Source organism: Larus michahellis, chromosome 8, assembly GCF_964199755.1.
Source record: "Larus michahellis chromosome 8, bLarMic1.1, whole genome shotgun sequence".
Classification (NCBI taxonomy): domain Eukaryota; kingdom Metazoa; phylum Chordata; class Aves; order Charadriiformes; family Laridae; genus Larus; species Larus michahellis.
Window position 1 is genome coordinate 33,011,085 of NC_133903.1, and position 17,930 is coordinate 33,029,014.

The following is a 17,930-nucleotide window of genomic DNA, read 5'->3' on the forward strand; positions in this document are numbered from 1 at the left end:
ATGAATAGCATTTCAATCAGTTTCTCCCTTTTAAACTGAAATACTTCTAAAATTCTTTTGCCTCAGTCTATTCATTAGAAAACTCCATTCATGCCCGATATTGCAGGATATTTCACTAGGCATAACAAAATTCAGACCCAATACCAGAAAAATGTAAACGATTGCAGATTAAAGGTACAATGTGCCCAAGACTTTCAGACTTTTGTGTTTTCTCACTGGTAAAAATGGAAGACAGCCTTCTTCCATTTATCTCGCTGACATAATGTTTTGCATTTCTGTGGTACCTGTTACCTCTTATTTCAATGCACTTTATGAACCTTGGACTAGATCTTCAGCAAGCGTGAATCAGTGTAGCTCATTACTGACTTTAACAAAACTTTTTTGAATTGCACTACGTGAAGAGTGATTAACTGGTGTTGCAGAGTCATGTATACAGATAAGAGACATATAACAATAACATGGTATTAAAACACAACAGATCTCAGCTGTAATGCTACTAATATTTTATGAGATAAAAACATCCTGTGGGGTTGCAATTTTAAATGCTGCTTAAAGCTCACCAAAAGTGTTCTACCTTCCTTGTGCATGTTATACACTATTATACATGTCTCATCTGGGGTGTTTTCCTGTAAAGCAAATCACATCACACAATTAAAAATACATTTTTGACACTTTCCAAATTAACTCCAGTGGATGTTATGTAGACTACATAAGGCAGATCAACAGACTACTCTGCCTTCTCTTTGTACTCATCCTGGTAGGGCAGTCCTTCATAGCAGCTTGGATTATAAAATGGTTCGCTTCAACACAAATACCAACATGATAAAGGTATTTTTATGCATTCATCTGGACATTTTTTCTACTCCATATTACAGGTCATCTCTAATAGCTTCACATGCTGCTCTTCCCTCACTAGGATGAGATGTGCTCCTCTCTAGCACAGATGTACAGGAAACCCCGCTGCAGAATAGTTCCTCCCTATTAACAGAGCTGAATCCTTTTTGTACAGAAACTGCTTACATTAATGAAAACAGCATTGCCTCACACTATTATTTTTCTTGAAATCAATAAAGACTTGTTTTAATTCATTTGATAACTACAAAGAAGGAGAAATAAAGTAACACAAAGTCAAAAAACTTTCTGTCCGCAGAAAGTTACAAATAAGAAATATAAGAGTCCATAGAACATGATGTAATTGCTTGTAAAAACACATGTGACATGGTGGGAGTAAGGCTGCTTCCTTAGGTACTCGAGGGATCTCTCTGCCCAGTCATCCAGGAAGCACAAGGTGGAGTTCTGCCCTGCTGATTTCTAAGGGGAGAAGGAAAGGACTTTGTCTTCTTCCACCCACCACCATCATTTCACCCTAAGAAGGTGAAATCTGCTGAATTTCAGCTAATAACACTTCATCCCATTCAAAACCGGGAAATAACAAAACACTTATAAATCCAGCAGAAACTGTAAGTCAGCCAAACCAGTTCTATTGGCCTCTCTAAAATGTTGTTCTGATTCCAAAGATGCATGTTATATTTCAGTGAATTTCCCCTTCTGTTATTATGACTGTCCCATTTAAACAGAGTTTTAGGATGGATATTACTAAAGCTGTTAATATTGCTAAAGCACTTGCTAAACGTTGATAAATCAGTACAATTCAGCATTCAGGTGTACTTCCATTGTTTTAGCCAGAATCACAGATTGGTAGGGTTGGAAGGGACCTCTGGAGATCATCTAGTCCAACCCCCCTGCCAGAGCAGGGTCACCCAGAGCAGGTTGCACAGGAACGCATACAGGCGGGTTTGGAATGTCTCCAGAGACGGAGACTCCACCACCTCTCTGGGCAGCCTGTGCCAGGGCTCTGCCACCCTCAAAGTAAAGAAGTTCCTCCTCATGTTTAGGTGGAACTTCCTATGCTCAAGTTTGGGCCCTTTACCTCTTGTCCTGTTGCTGGCCACCACTGAAAAGAGCCTGGCCCCAATCCTCCTGACACCCACCCTTTAAGTATTTATAAGCGTTGATAAGATCCCCCCTCTGTCGTCTTTTTTCCAGACCGAAGAGACCCAAATCCTTCAGCCTTTCCTCATAAGAGAGGTGTTCCAGTCCCCTAATCATCTTGGTAGCCCCTTGCTGTACCCTCTCCAACAGTTCCCTGTCCTTCTTGATCCGGGGAGCCCAGAGCTGGACACAGCACTCCAGATGCGGCCTCACCAGGGCAGAGTAGAGGGGGAGGATGACCTCCCTTGACCTGCTGGCCACACTCTTCTTGATGCACCACAGCATGCCATTGGCCTTCTTGGCCACAAGGGCACATTGCTGGCTCATGGTCATCCTGTTGTCCACCAGGACTCTCAGGTGTCTTTACACAGAGCTGCTCCCCAGCAGGTCAGCCCCCAACCTGTACTGGTGCATGGGGTTATTCCTCCCCAGGTGCAGCACCCTACACTTGCCCTTATTGAATTCCATAAGGTTCCTCTCTGCCCAAATCTCCAGCCTTGTCCAGGTCTCACTGTATGGCAGCACAGCCTTCTGGTGTGTCAGCCACCCCTCCCAGCTTTGTGTCATCGTCAAACTTGCTGAGGGCGCACTCTACCCCCTCCTCCAGGTCATTGATGAATATATTGAACAGGACTGGACCCACTATTGAGCCCTGGGGAACACCACTTGTTACTGACCTCTAACTAGACTCCGTGCCCCTAATCATGACCCTCTGAGCTCTGTCTTTCAACCAGTTTTCAATCCACCCCCCTGTCCATTTATCTAATCCGCACTTTCAAAGCTTCCCTATGAGGATGCTGTGGGAGACCGTGTCAAACACCTTGCTGAAGTCAAGGTAGACAACATCTGCTGCCCTCCCCTCATCTCACTTAGTTTCTACTATAATCCCAATAGAAACACACCTGCCAATAATCCAACCCTAATTTAATATACACATTCATAAAACCAGTGCAAGTTTCTGTGAAAACCATTAGGCCATAATAAAACCATTAATACATGTGACAAAACCTAATTCCTTGTTAGTGAAACTATGTAACCACTTATGAAGCAGGTGGGTGGTCCTGGAAATATGACACTTGCTGTGAAGAACTGTGGACTGTATTAGTGGTGTCTTATCTAAAGGAACGTTCACACTCTGTGGGAAGGGCACTAAGTAGGCTTCATCTCTAAGTTATGTACTTTATTAAGGATTCTTCTCTTGTGTGGCACGCTTGAAACGTAATAAACCATTCTGAAAACTACAAGTAGCAAACTCTCCTTTACAACAATTCAGTAACCTGGTGGGACAATAGGGCCTTTGTGCTTTGGAGTGACTCTAGGACTGAATCATATCATCACAGCGATTCAAAATTCTCTAAATGGCTTCTCAGAACAATGGTATAAAAGCAATTGAGGCTTAAGGAGAAGTACAAAGTACCATACATTGCAGACAGATTTCAACATTGTGGGTAATGAAATCAAGTAAGATAAAGTGAGGATCACCTCATTCACTCTCCAGCCACTTCTGGCTGGCTGCTTTAAAGATGGTTCTTTTTATCTTCCATAAGCAGAAAGCTGCAGGCTTACAGGTCCAACCTGTGAAACTCTGCCAGGTCTCAGAATTCCCCTGTGCACAGAGAGGTATTGCGTGGAAGGCTCAGTATTCTTAGAGTTTCATTTTAACATGTTTAAATTGTATTTTCCAGTCAGCTCGTCTCAAAGATGGTTTGGCAGAATCAAAAACATAGCTGTGGAAGTTCTGGGATGTTTAGTTTTTAGGCAGGTTGGTCAAACTGTAATATACTGAAGTTGTATCATAGTTGTTTTTATAGCAGTCAAGGCATTAAAAGGCTTCACAGGTAAGATACAATACCTTCTTGTAAAGATTGTATAGAACTCAGCCTAACAGATCCCTTCCAGGTATGATGTGTGAATACTTTTGATGTTATCACCACAGTTACCTCCTATGTATGAAGCAGTTAGACATATTGACATGTCTGTCTGAGCTGAAGCCTTTCTCAACAAGCTTTTGCGATAGGATCCGGATTAGCTTCAAATCCCAGAAGAATCTGTTATAAAGCCATAGAGCTAAAGCTTTTTAGCATTTGCTGTCGTGTTTGGGGTTTCTGGGGGTTTGAGTGGGTTTTTGTTTGGATTTTTTTTGGGAGGGAGTGGGGGGTGTTGTGGGTTTGTTTTTTTGGTTTTTTTTTTTAATGCCTTTTTATGCCGCAGAACCACTAAACTTCAAACCGTTCTGCTCAAAAAAAGCTCCCTGCAAAACAGGTTTTCCCTCTACAGCCTCTTTCAGCACAGACTAGCTCAGGAATGGGGTCCCAACAGCCCCCCGCATCTGGTGTAGTCAGAGGGACTTGGGAACCAAAACAACATCGTAGACTGCAACTTTCCAGCAGAAAAAATCCAAATGCCGTGCTGCAATTGAGGCAACGGCTATCAAAAGATGTTAAGAAATATAGTACAAGCTCAAAGGTTAAAAGCAATCCTTATTCTTCCAAAGACTACTGTGCAAGAGTACAGCCTTAGGTTATTCGTGTTGCCTGCTATTTTAGTGTTGCATATATAGAATATATACTGTACCCCTTTTTATATATAAAGGAATAATTTCTAGTAACAGCAGCAGTGCTGTTACTGCAACAAGCACAGAAGCCTAACTTGGGAACATCCTCAACATCTGCATTTCAGAAGATTCTCAGTGCAGGTGCCAAGATAAGATTTCAGACGCATGTGGGAAGCAGCAGCCAGACAAAAGCCATACACAACAGAAGACAGTGAAGGACCAGGCAAAGAAAGAAAAATGACATCTAAAGTCAAAGGGAGGGGGAATGAGATCAAACAGTAACAGAATGAAGAAGCAAGAGATAAAGACATTTGTGTTTGAAGTAACAAAACATGCTTTTATTCATGTTGTGGAAACATTTTAAGCTACGACAATTTCACGTGAATTCTGCTAGTTTCTTAAGTCTGCTGATACTATAGGAGAAATGATACAGAAATGCTTGACTGCATGCCAAAATCCTAGAGTCTGTTACAAAATCACAGAACATTTTCCAAACTTTTGAAACTTCAAAACAGTAAGTCTCAGCTCTTGTCCCTTCCCAACATTTTATATAACTACAGTGTCAGTGGCTTGACTAAAGCAGCTCTCAGCAGGATAAATTAGGAAACAATTCTAGTTCATTATTTCTTTTTATGAAGAAAATGATAGAGCTGGTTGGAATCTCCACCAACGGAAGTCAGTCAGTTTGCCTGAACACTGATCTTGAATCAGAAAAAACTTCCACCCCATTCCGTCCCTCTTCTGTCATTCATTGTTTGTCATTTGTCTCAGTGTCCTTTGGGTAAATAATTGATCTGGTACGTTTATTTATTTTAGCCTGAATGGATGTTTACTCCAAGACTGAAAATCATCACCAAATTGTGTATATTTTATAGTTTATGAAACTCTGATGCCTTAATGAGAGAAGTCTATATAGCTTCTTGAGTTACAAGGTAGGGATCCAGGAAAGGCAAGACGACACTTCTTTTACAGCAAACAGGAATGTCTACGCTGGCATCCTACCTTCACTATCAGACTCAGAACTTGCCACACTGTTAATATGAAATGAAAAATCAATAGTTATTGTTCAGTCATTACCTCCCATCAACTGATGCATGAGTGTCAAACATGGCACTGAGTTAATGGTAACAAAAGGCACAGGGGTTATTTTTTCAGAAATAGGCTTGAGCTGCACATTACACATGTTCTGGCCCTAACTTCTCACCTGAACAAGCGCTCTCTCCCCTCTCAAGGCACTAGTGAGCAGGGCCCACACATCAACCACCCCAACTGGAGCTGGTGCAAGCTTTTCACAAGATCTTGTGAAGGTCAAGAACAAGGCCCTCAGGAACAAAGTAGCAGAACAGAGCTGGCAGACCTTTAAAAATACTTTCCATTGAGCATAAGAGCTCTTGGTCCCCAGGTGAAAGAAATCAGGAAAAAAGGCAAAAGTCACATCAGCTAGACACAAGCCAACAATGTGAGCTCCCAACCCAGAAGGCTTACCATATCCTGGGCTGCATCAAAAGAAGCATGGCTAGCACGTCAAGGGAGGTAGTTCTGCCTCTCTTCTCTGGTGAGACCCCACCTGGAGTACTGCATCCAGCTCTGGGGCCCCCAGCACAGGAAAGACAGGGACCTGTTGGAACAGGTCCAGCGGAGGGCCACAAGGATGATCAGACAGCTGGAGCACCTCTCCTGTGAAGACAGGCTGAGAGAGTTCGGGTTGTTCAGCCTGGAGAAGAGAAGGCTCTGAGGAGATCCTATAGCAGCCTTCCAGTACTTAAAGAAGGCTTATAAGAAAGACTGGCACAAATGTTTTAGCAGGGCATGTTGCGGTAGGACAAAGGGCAATGATTTTAAACAAAAAGACAGTAGATTTAGACTAGATGCAAGGAAGAAGTTTTTTAGAACAAGGGTGGTGAAACACTGGCACAGGTTACCCAGAGATGTGGTAGATACCCCATCCCTGGAGACATTCATGGTCAGGTTGGACGGGGCTCTGAGCAACCCGACCTGGTTGAAGATGTCCCTGCTCATTGTATGGGGGTTGGACTAGGTGACCGTTAAAGGTCCCTTCCAAGACAAACCATTCTATGATTCTAAGGACAGTGGTGCCCTGTCCAGACACCACCAAAGGGAAAGAGCATGTTCTTCTTAGCTGTCTTTTGTTGTGAGCTATACAAGCAAAATTGCTTCCCCCTTTATAAAAGAAAAAAATCCAAACCTATGTATCTATAGGGAGAATCCCAAGACAAGCAGACTGCTATTTGAAAAGCCTCCACATTCTGAAAAGCCTCCACATTCTAACTGAAAAGCACATGTGAGTCACCAGCAAGTCCCTATGCTTCATTATAGAAATAGTTATTACCCATTCTTAGAAAGGGATGAGGAGAGCACCTACAGAAGGTGTCAGGGAAGAGCAAGGGCCAGGTGCAGCCTAATAGGAAGTAAACTGGGAAATAAGGGCAGTAGCAACATAGACTGGGCAGGAAACTCACCAACAGAGTGCAGTCCCATGGCACAGGAGCTGGTCAAGTAGAGTAGTGTCAAGTCCTACCAGTGCTTCAGCAGCCATTGGGTGAAAGCAATAAAATCATCCAGGTCTGAGGTCAAGCCAAAAAATCCAAAGAATAATTTAGGAACAGGGCCCCATCCAGCACACCTCAGGAAATAGGCTGAGTCCTCAGCTGGAGCTTAAATGAGCCTGTAGCCTAGTGGGCGAGGACCATGTGACTGGGGGCCCAGGTGAAGCTCGTCAGACCCATCAGGAACTCAGGGCCCTGTCAAAAGCTTGGTTGTTTTCTTTTTTTATCATCCTGCTATTGCTTTATTGAATATCTCTTACTACTTATATATATGTATATATGTGTATATTTGTACTACAGTATTTTCCAGAGTTCGTGATCAGATCTCCATCTTAATTGTACACACTGTTGTCTGGATCACTGAAAAGCATTTCAGTCTAATGGGAGGCTAGGCAGCAGTGACCAGAGGAAAGCAAGAGTAACAGTTTTAGGATGAGAATAATGTGAGTTTACAGTTAATAAGGGTACAGAGCATCTGTACCCAGAACCCGTAGTCTGAGATGAAGAACTTTGTCTAGGCACTATACAAACAGAATGGCAACAGGAGATAAAGATTTGCTTGCCATTGCAGATGCATTAACAGTCCGATTTAAAGTTGCTCCCTGAAAGTCAGGGCTCCTCGGAAATCCCAGGTGCTCCTGCTCTCCCAAGAAATATAGGCACACAAGTTCCAGGTTCACCTGCCTTTTTTACTGTGGTCTAAGCATAGAAAACAAAATAAGTATACTGTCTAACAAACTGTGAGGACATTGTATAAAAAGATATAAAAATATTAATTAATATGTTATACTAATCTATTAGTCATGTAACTGCACTAGGGAGAAGATGTTCTTGAAGGAATGAAGCCTTTCTCAGATCTGAAGTCTACTTGTCCTGTTTTTTAAGAACTGCAATGTTTACCAAGAGTGGTGCCTAGATGACTTGGAAGACAATGAAAAAAATGTGTTTCTTTAGTGCTATATAAGCTTATGGAAGATATCCACTGGACAGAATATATATGGTATTTTATTATGAAGCTTACATCTAAAGTAGCTACTGTTGTTCAGATTTCAGCATATGCCTCTGGAAAACAACCACCTTAAATTTAAAATTGCCAAGAGAAAGACTAGTGTTCTGTTTAATTATTAGTGCCATAAACCAGAGCAATATTTACCTGCCTATAACACAGCTTAGGAAAATCCACTTATCTCTCCTGCCAGGTGCTACATTTCTCACAGTTATTAAAATGATCAGAAATCCTTATTTCTGAATGACCTTTACCCTACTTTTCTCTCCTGTCCAGCATCCTTCCCAATGAAAGTCTGCTTTGAAATTGCAACAAATTCTGCGCTCGCTCATTGGGAAGACAGAAAGAAGTGGAAGCGTTCCTCTGCACCACATCTGACCCACTGCTTGAGCACTAAACTTTGATTCCTCCTCCCTCTGGCTGGAAGGTGGCCCATCAAGTGTGCGTTACATGCTGTTCTACCGTTTATCAGCCTCCAGACATCCTTCTATTCCTGGTTCAATAAATAAGTTTCAGTAAGGAGAGCCCCTCTGCTTAGACACGAAATGCCATTCTGAACTGCTTTCTTTTGCCAGTCTTCCACCTTCTATTAGCTACTGTGTCCAGTTCTGGGCCACTGTATCCAGTTCTGGGCTCCCCGGATCAAGAAGGACAGGGAACTGTTGGAGAGGGTACAGCAAGGGGCTACCAAGATGATTAGGGGACTGGAACACCTCTCTTATGAGGAAAGGCTGAAGGATTTGGGTCTCTTCGGTCTGGAAAAAAGACGACAGAGGGGGGATCTTATCAACGCTTATAAATACTTAAAGGGTGGGTGTCAGGAGGATTGGGGCCAGGCTCTTTTCAGTGGTGGCCGGCAACAGGACAAGAGGTAAAGGGCCCAAACTTGAGCATAGGAAGTTCCACCTAAACATGAGGAGGAACTTCTTTACTTTGAGGGTGGCAGAGCCCTGGCACAGGCTGCCCAGAGAGGTGGTGGAGTCTCCGTCTCTGGAGACATTCCAAACCCGCCTGTATGCGTTCCTGTGCAACCTGCTCTGGGTGACCCTGCTCTGGCAGGGGGGTTGGACTAGATGATCTCCAGAGGTCCCTTCCAACCCAACCATTCTGTGGTTCTGGGATTCTGTGATTCAGCTCCCACTTACTCTATGGTCTCAAACAAAGCCAGTCAGTGTGTGGTGTAACACACATGCAGCTTCCTTCACTTAAGATCCACTTTAAGACTCTTTGTCCTCTCTTTCTCTTCTCCTCCTTCCAAAGTAATATATTGATGATACTTTATTAATAGTATACTAAGAAGAAACTGTTTTCTGCTCCTGAGTGCTGTGTGAAATGATGGATGAGTTCACAACACCTGTTACTGCTACGTACATGGAAGTAATTTCCCCCTGCCCATTTCACAGAAATCTGTCCTTTTCTCACAAAGTCAAACACTCTGCTCCCATTTCTAGTAAATATCTCCTAGATAAGCTTTGAAAAGATTCCATGAGTAACTAATCAATATCGTTTCTCTCTGTACGCCAATAAGTTAGATTATTGAAGAAAAGGAGGTATGCAAGAAATTAAAATTGAAGCTGCTTGCATAGACAGACAGGCAGGCAGGCAGATAAAACTTGCCTAGATAGCTCTTCTCACACCAAGTTTTATTTCTCCAGTGCAGAGAGCTAGCACTAAATCTGTGTCCCACCAAAGCTCATGCTATTCCTTCAGTTAAGGCCAAAAAAGGATTTCTGTGAGCTACAGCTGTGCGTTTCCTTCTGCATAGAACTGAGTTTTCCTCCTAAGCAGGCCTGAAGGTTTCCTAGTTGCTCATTTAACCTAAGAAAGTACTTACAAATGTCTGCATTTACCTCCTTTTCTAGTATTAATTTATTAGCAGAAATATTCACTGAAATAAAATTTCGTAAGTAATTATTAGGGAAAAGTCACAGGAAGAAATTTTGTAATTCCTACAATTCATTATTCATCTCCAAATATGGTTTCTATTAAATTTTGGTCATCCAAACAGAGAACAGAAACATATGAAACAGCTAAAATATTCTGACTAATGTAATCGGGGAAAACAGTTTGCATTTTGAACACCCACAAAGAACTTAGCATGCTACTGCTCACCAGAGTTGCATTTGAATATGCTGAAAATCATCAGTAAGGAGTAGCATATACTGAAATGTATTTTAGTGCCATTACATTCTATTACTGAGGTGATAAACATAACATGTGATAAATATATATATATGTGAGAAAACAAAACTAACAAGACATCTAATAGTGCATCCATAACATAAGACTAAACAGGAATTGATAATCAATTGATGGAAATAATTTAATAAATTAGATTTTTACATTTCAGTAGTGCAATTACTTCACTGAAAAACCCAAAAGGTGGAGATTGCCAGATATATCAGATTCTCTTAATTTCTTTTACAGAACTACTGGGGGAAAGTCATAAAACTGTATTTTTAATGCCTTGGTTTTGCACATGTAAAATAATATAAAATTCATGAAGGTGGAGAAAATACACTGAAGAATCCAAAAGAATTTTAAATGTCTGTGATAGATCAGGAGGAATATTGGAAGGACTGAAATGAAGAAAAGTTTTGAGAGAGTGATTTCCAGATCAAAGAACAGGCTTTGTAAATCTCTTTCCACCTAATCAAACCTCCAGCTGAAACCAACTGGACTACTCTCAGGAGCAGAGAGCTCATGCCTGGTAGGCGCCATGCCAGGGTCAATGCCACGTTTGCCCTGGACTTTCGGTAGAACGAGGATCACGTTCCTCACTTGATGTGTGCTGTGCTGAACATTTACCTTTTCTGAGATGCATTGATAATAAAGGTGATGATACCTTCAGATGGCATAAAAAGACAAGAAGGACCATCCTGGATTAAGAAAAGCAACATCCAAAATGTTACAGAAAAATTACAAAATCCTGACTGACCTCACTAAATGCAAGTCAGGAATTAAAACTCTTTGAAAAGGTCACTGTTCATTCGTCTGTCCATTTCCAGAGCCTGTTCTAAACAACCTTACGTGCCCAAATGAAATGCCACTTGTGAAAATGCCCACGAGATGAGAAACTCCTTCTGACTCCATTTTTTGTGTTAAGTGGTTGCAAAACAATATGATGTGCAAGAGTCAAAGGAGGGATTGTTGCCAAGCTTTTGAAATCAGGTACACTTTCTTTGGGGGACATTTGTCTGAGGGACAAACAAGGGACAATTTCATCATACAGGAACTGGCAAAAAAAAAGACAGAAAATGTTTTCAAATTAATTATCTTCCTGAAAGACCTGAGACAGAAAAGCATATATGAAATAATAAAATAAAACTACTTTTCAAAAGTCTTGTCTCACCTCTCAGGATGAAAAGAGGAAAAAAAAAAAGGGTGGGGGGGAGGGGCCTGAAAAACACTGAGATACAAAATGAGTTTATGATGCTTCAACCAGGGTTAGGAGCAGCTGTTCCCAGCAAGGTCAGTGGCTGCTCTACCAGGGACTTCCATGTGAAAAGATATAGTTCAATATTCCTGATCAAGCAAGGTATTCAGCCATAAACCCAGGTACTTGGCTTCAGTGATACAACTCGTACGCCTCAATACACACACCCTTACATACTTTTTTCAGCTGGGTCCCAAATATATCACTGCTAAGCATATAGAGCTACTGGATCACAGGGTGATAAAGATTATCCCCAAGTTTCCCTACGAGTTTCTTCTCCCCCACTGGACTAGGTATAAAGAAAAGCAAAGAAAGTCTGTCTGGTTATGCACCTGGCGTACATTCCTCTATCCATGGAGACAAAGTATCAGAAAGGAAAAAACGAACATTTTTCAGTGACCCTGACATTTGATACAGATGCAAAAAAGGAAAGGAATGATAGCATTTGAAGCCAAAAGCATGAAGTTTCTTTATATTTCCTATGATTTAGTATCTCTCTCCCCCACATACGGCAGATTCCTTTATAGAGACTCTTGTATATGGGCCAACAGTGCTCCAGCAATGTCTCTGATGACACAGTGGAAAGTTTCTAACCACAGTATCATTTGCAGCATTTCTCATTTATTTTATACCCAGTCCCCAAAGACATGCTTTTTTCTGATGGAATAAATGATTGTTTTCATTTTTTTTAATAGAATTGAAAATCTATTTGATGACCAAATGAATTAGAATAGACAATCAAATTCTTTAGATTTGTACGAAATCTGTTGTAAAAGCTGGCTTCCAGCTTTCACTCAGTCTAAACAGATAAAAAATATCAGTGACCCTGAAAAAAACACTCATAGTATCTTTTTAACCAGACTTATAAATTAATTTTTTTTTCCTTTAATAAATAGGAAGATACACTCACATAGCATGTTTTGCTTTTAAAGCATTTCATACACATTGCAAGCCAATAATATTCATAGCATTGCTGTGAGGTAGCTTGGTACAGTTTCCTCCCTTTAAAAGTATAATTAGAAGTATAAAAAAGAGGAAGAGAAACACAATTTCTGGAGAGTTTTGGTGCCCAAATCTATATGATTTTACTTGCTGCATGTACCGTAGACAAAATGAGAATTTATGATAGTGACTTGTTAATTGGGTAAACAAAAGTCTGATTTATACACTCCAGCATAGTAATAAAGTTCTTTAATGCAGTTTTTAATAAGAATTTGGAAAATCAGGTCTTCCCTCTACAGCCTCGCTAAGAGAGTTTCTAGAGGAGGGCAGTACTGCACAGACCAAGCGATAATTCAGGGTTCCTGGCTGCAAGGTCTGATGTGTAGTTTGCCACATCCAGCCCATTTTCAGACCTGCTCTCTAGCTCTCATCCCGGCCAGAAGAAGCCTGAAAAGCGGTTCAGTTTGAGCATGAAGTGACCTGTCTGCCACTTTATCCTCAAAGTCTAACCACCATGACAAAGTATATAAAAGAGCATATGCTGCTTTACAGCCCTCTGCAAATTTAAAGAGAAAAAAATCCCGCTGACTTCAAGAGGCTTCAGATCTAGCCCACAGTGGAATAACTGCTCTCTATTTTTCAAGAGACTTGATATATCAAATATCATCCGATTATTCAAGCTTGAGTCTGATCTCACAAAGTGTATGCAGACTTAATCTGTTGGGCTCCGGCTGCAAAGGCTGCCGGTGGCACTGCAGTGCGAGAAGCCACACTGCGCTCAGGCAGCTGTAAATGCAGCACGGTGTCACCCAGGGAGCCCCGTACTCCTGCCTTTCCTCTGGGGGGTGTGAAAGCAGAACCTGACCCACTCACGGCTGGGCTGAAAAATCACCCGGTCATCTACACAGCTGCCCGCCTTTAGAATAATTATTTACAGCAAAACACCTGACAGCCCTTTGACATCCTGTGAATAGGTATTGTACCTTGCAGCCTTAGAGGTGAGCGCAGTACTGCCTATGTATCATAATCCTGGGATATCAATGTTTAACCATGCTGTAAAGCTCTTCATGGAGAAAGTAGTGTATGTTTTCATCTAAATGGCTACAACCTGGAGCTAGTCTCCAGCCTGAGGACTGGGGCAATAAAATGGTTTTGTCTGACAAGCCACCACCAGAGATTTGCTGGTGCTCTTACTCAGAGTGTAGAATCCCAAGCACATTCAGAAGCGTCCTTTAAGGAATTAATGCTTGCTTGTTTTGCCATCCAAAGAATGTTTACAGAGGCCAAAACAACCATGCTTGCTGTCCACTGTGCAAAGAGGTGATGACATCAAGAAGACAGGTCACAAGTCTGAGTTTATAGTCATTACACTTACGTTGGTATGGCTTTTCATCCACTCAGTATGATCTTATGACCCTACAACTTTACAACCTTCCACTCTCTGGGCTTCATAGCACCTCTCCACTCTAGGTTAATCATTTCTCTGCCATTATCTGCCAAGAGTTCTTATCTCTTTTGCTGTCACTTTATAACAGGGTCCTCTTATCAAGCTGTACAAAACCACGTGACGGTGCCAAACCTATCACAGGTTCCAATTCTTCTGATTAGAGACTATCATGAAATGGGATACATGGTTTACAGCAGGTCACTAATGCTGGAAAAAGTACAGAGTCCACTCAAAGACATGCTTGTTACTTTCTGAAATCTTGGATAACTTTTTGTTGTTGTTGTTCATCACACCGACTTTCACTGAAGGTTATTATAGCCTGGGTCTCAAGGCCAGAAAAGTTTACAGGCTGCACCTCTTCTGTGCTCAATGCTGTACACCTTGCACCCAAGGGTACCGTATATTTACACGTAATAATGTCTTCTGGTTCCCACACAGCCATCATACAGGAATCTATAAAACATGGACTTACATCAGTTGGTAAGTAACAGCTTTTTAACTGTTTTGAAGACGCTGCATAAATATATTAGACTTGGGGCTGTCCAAACTGAAAAAATAATTACAACTGGACAAGCCAACAAAATTGATTAATTGCACGTGTTAGGCAAAAAAAAAGAACTTTACAATACAACGTAAAAATGTAAGAAAACTGACGATTCAGTGACCAACACTTTTCTCCAGAGATAAAGTGATTATCAAATATATAATCAGATAATTAATGATATCTTTATCTACAACAATTGCTAATAACTGTGAAATTGCGTGTGTGTGTGCATGTATAAACATTTGCAAAAATTAGATTAAAATTGCTTCTCGCCTGACTATTCTTGTTGAAGAAAACCTCAGGAATGTTCTCAGGTCTTTTCTGTAACACACATGTCAAACGCAGATTCTTTTTTCATAGCTAAAAATGCAGATATAGTGTCATTCAGTGGGGGTGGGCTGAATAATAAAAGTCAGTTAAGGCTTCAGAGCAGCAAAGAAGTGAATACTTTCAGTAGCATATGGAATCAGCACCCGCTTCCCATCAGAAAGCCGGCAGGGGCCGGTTGCTCTGGCTTGCAGGCGTGAGGGGAGTTGCACAGGCTGCTGCCCCGGGCTGCCAGGGCTGTGGTGGCTGTGGCCGAGCCCCAGCAGGTGCCCCTCCCTGCCACCTCTCTGCTCGCCACCTCGCACTTCCTATCTTGGGTCGTTCTGCCTCTCACCAGACGCCGGTCGCAAGGTGCTTGTGCTTTGGCAGCATGATAGCATGCCCTGCCCCATCAGCCTCTGCCGGGACCAAGGAGGGCTGGAGAAGGCTTGCCAAGGGAAACCTCTCCTTCGCAGAGCAGAAAGCTCCTCACAAGCTGGCCCAGCAGCTCTCCAGGTTCCACAGCCCAGGGTTTTGCAAGGCTGTGCAAGGCTGGTGCCTCAACACAGCAGTTTATGGCAAGGATGAAAAAAGGGAGCTTCGGCCTTTGTGTTGGAACCAGGGCTCGCTCTCCTCCTCTTGCCCCCAAAGTGCGTCGTCACATGGCAGGCGAGGGGCTCAGCCTGATGCTGGGTGTCATATGGGCACCTTGCCATCAAGGGAGGCTCAGGACTGTGGGGATGGAGGGTGCAGCAACAGCTGCAGGAAATAGCTGCAAACATAGCTGAAACCTGATCTTGATCTCCTGGGTGGAGCTGTTGCTTCTCTCACAGGGAAGGGGCGGGTGCCCAAGGGAAGGGCTCCCATCTCCGACCTGGCTGTGTCACAGGCAGATGGCCCCCAGGGGGTCTCTTCTCACCCGCTTCACCTGCTATACATCTTGAGCACGAGAACGTGCCCAACACCGTAGTGAGGTTTGCTGGGCTGCAAATGCTGGGCTGCAAATGGATGGCTGGAGGATTAATGTCCCATGGATCACACCAACAGGTCCACGACCGCCTGCCTCCTGGCCAGCTGTGCCTGGTGCCAGCCCCACTCCAGGATGGGCTCCTGGTGCTTCTCCTCAGAGGGAGCCATGTGGTCCCTGTGGCAGTGTTGTCGGGGTATCCCATCCACAACAGATGGAGGGCACAAGGCACTCATGGCCTGTTGGACATGGCTGTGACCAGGGTCAGGCCATACCTGGGCCAGGAGGGCTGATCCCAGCAAAGCCACAGAAAATTTAAAGCCAGAGACTCTCTGGTGCTCTTCCGTATAGTTCTGCCCCCAGAAACACATGGAAAAGGGGGGCAAGTCCAGCTTCCCAGCTGGTCCTTGCTATCTTGGGTCTCGCTCTAACTTTTGCTCTTTCTGGCTGCCAGGGAGGGAAAGGTGTTGGAGGAGCCTTTGTTCCTTTCTCCTCAGCCTTCATCATGGGATAGTAAAATAATAATACACCTTATGTGTCTGAAGAGTGGTCACTCAAATAAAGTTTCTTGGGGCGAAAGGATACAACCCAAGCGGAAGGGAAAATAAGACATTCTTATCTGTCATATTTGGACAAACTAAGTGCCATTGTCATGCTTTCCAAAAGACTGGCAGGTCTGAGTTCCCTAAATTCTGTAGATATGAGAAACAGAGTGGTGGGAGACATAAGTAAGCAGAGCACTCTTGTCACCATACCTCCAAAATGCACTCATACATGTGCTGTATGACAGATATACCAGGACAGAATAGCAAAACATGGGCCAGAAAAAGCAGGTCTAAATCCTGTTAAACTCTTCGAAATCCTGCGTGCTCTGGGTCAGGGGGAGGATTCTGCCCTTGCGTAACACTGCAGTCAAAGGCCATCGTGGCATCCCTGAAAAGCTCATGTAACTCAGCATTGTAAACTGATCACCACGCACCTGTAAGGGTTAAATGTAACCAGCACCCCCCTGCAGGCCTCTGCTTGGAGGTGGGGGAACCAGATCGGAAGGAGATGGATTCTGTTCTTATTTGCACTTGGAGAGTATTTCTTCAGAAGAAAAAGCTGTCCTCGCAGGGTACAAGTACAATCAGCAGCAGGGCCAAGTGCTCTTAAGAATAAATCCCATCCCTGGGCTTTCATCCTGTTCTTGCCAGCATCTCCTTCATATTTTCCTCTCTAATCAGAGGCAGAGCAGGCGGACTTGTGAGGGCGTCCCTGCCATGGCCTCTGCAGCCTTCCACCCCGCCAGCGCCTCAGGCCAAGGGCACTTGCTGCTTCCCACCCCAGTGGCTGCGAGGTGCCCTTGTCAGGGAGCACCTGCTTTGCGGATTCCCCCAGTGCATTCACCCATGTAGGAATAAGTTAGTTTTTGATATAAATCGGTGACATGTCACAGCAAGAATGACCTAGCTTTCTCCCAGCAAGGAGGGCCTCATCCAGCTCCCATGAGTGCAAATCAGACTCCACCGATTTAAGTGGCAGTGGATCCGACCCTTGGAGAGCAAACACAACCAGCCTGCAGCAAGACTGTGAGTGGGCGCTACCCATTGTTGGCACCTGCTTTTAGGTTTACAGTCATTTAGTCAAAAAGGCAGATGGAATTCTCAAAACCTTAATAGTACATCCTGTCTTCCAGATGAAGAACATCATATGGACTTAGAAAAATTTTTATAGAAGTAACGTGACTTTTTTTCGTCTACCAGGTTCCAGGGCAATACAAAGCAACTTGACTAATTTTATTTTTCCTCTAATCAGCCTCTTGTCTTAATGTCATTAGGGACACCATGCAATTTTTATAAGCATTATTTATTATTATTTAAGAGAAATAACTGTTTCATTATCTTTAAAAAATTGTTATGTAAGGAAAAATAATCATTTGTGGCTCCTTAGTGCGAAATACTTCAGCTTGTCTAATACTCACTGCCATCTTAATTTTAATGTACGTCCTCAGGCAGGTTATCGTATTATAATTAGTGCTCTTGAGGTTGGCAAGGTTTGGTTTTCTGTATTATTATTTTTATTAGAATGCATATGTAATTAAATTTCATATGGTTAATGAAGACAGCAAATATGATCTTTAAAAGTTTGGATTAGGATTTTGGCCAGCAATGATGCAGGCAAAGCTTC

General features: G+C 42.8%; 1 protein-coding gene across 1 annotated transcript in view; it reads left to right on the forward strand.

The window, feature by feature from the left end:
• Positions 1-14,364: 14,364 nt before the first annotated feature.
• The window catches only part of NR5A2 (nuclear receptor subfamily 5 group A member 2), a 97,743-nt gene continuing 94,177 nt past the window's right edge, over positions 14,365-17,930 (forward strand). The window contains exon 1 of the mRNA XM_074598442.1: positions 14,365-14,424. The gene's annotated coding sequence lies outside the window, so the exon portion shown is untranslated. The remainder of the gene's footprint in view (positions 14,425-17,930) is intronic.